The sequence below is a fragment of the Coenobita brevimanus genome, chromosome 88 (genome assembly GCF_032717465.1).
Source record: "Coenobita brevimanus isolate Jiangsu-jjx chromosome 88, ASM3271746v2, whole genome shotgun sequence".
In the NCBI taxonomy this organism is placed as follows: Eukaryota; Metazoa; Arthropoda; class Malacostraca; order Decapoda; family Coenobitidae; genus Coenobita; species Coenobita brevimanus.
This window is the reverse complement of record NC_137041.1, coordinates 3253331-3253903: the sequence shown is the minus strand read 5'-3', so window position 1 is coordinate 3253903 and position 573 is coordinate 3253331.

The following is a 573-nucleotide window of genomic DNA, read 5'->3' as shown; positions in this document are numbered from 1 at the left end:
AGAACGGAGGCTTGCATGGTAGGTTGCACGGAAGGTTGAGGACCCTGTCTGCCCTCTCAACTACCTCGCCCCCTTTCCCTACGTCCAACCATCCACTCATCCTACCTACTCAGACACCTACCCCTCTGATTCCATGTCCACATCCACCCAATCAAGCAAGACTCTACATCCACATTCACTCTCTCAGATTACTCCATATCCACTCATTCAGACTCTGTCCACATCCACCCTCCCAAATGACTCCATACCCACTCAGACAGACTCTACATCCACCCTCCCAAGCAGACTCCACATCCACATCCACCCTCTCAAACAGACTCTGTATCCATATACAACCACTCAAACGACTCCACATCCACATCCTCTCAAACAGACCCCACATCAACATCCACCTTCTCAAATAACACCATCTCCACCCACAGACAGACACCACATCCACATCCATCCACGAACTCCACATCCACATCCATCCACAAACAGACTCCACATCCACATCCATCCACAAACAGACTCCACATCCACATCCATCCACAAACAGACTCCACATCCACATCCATCCACAAACAGACTCCA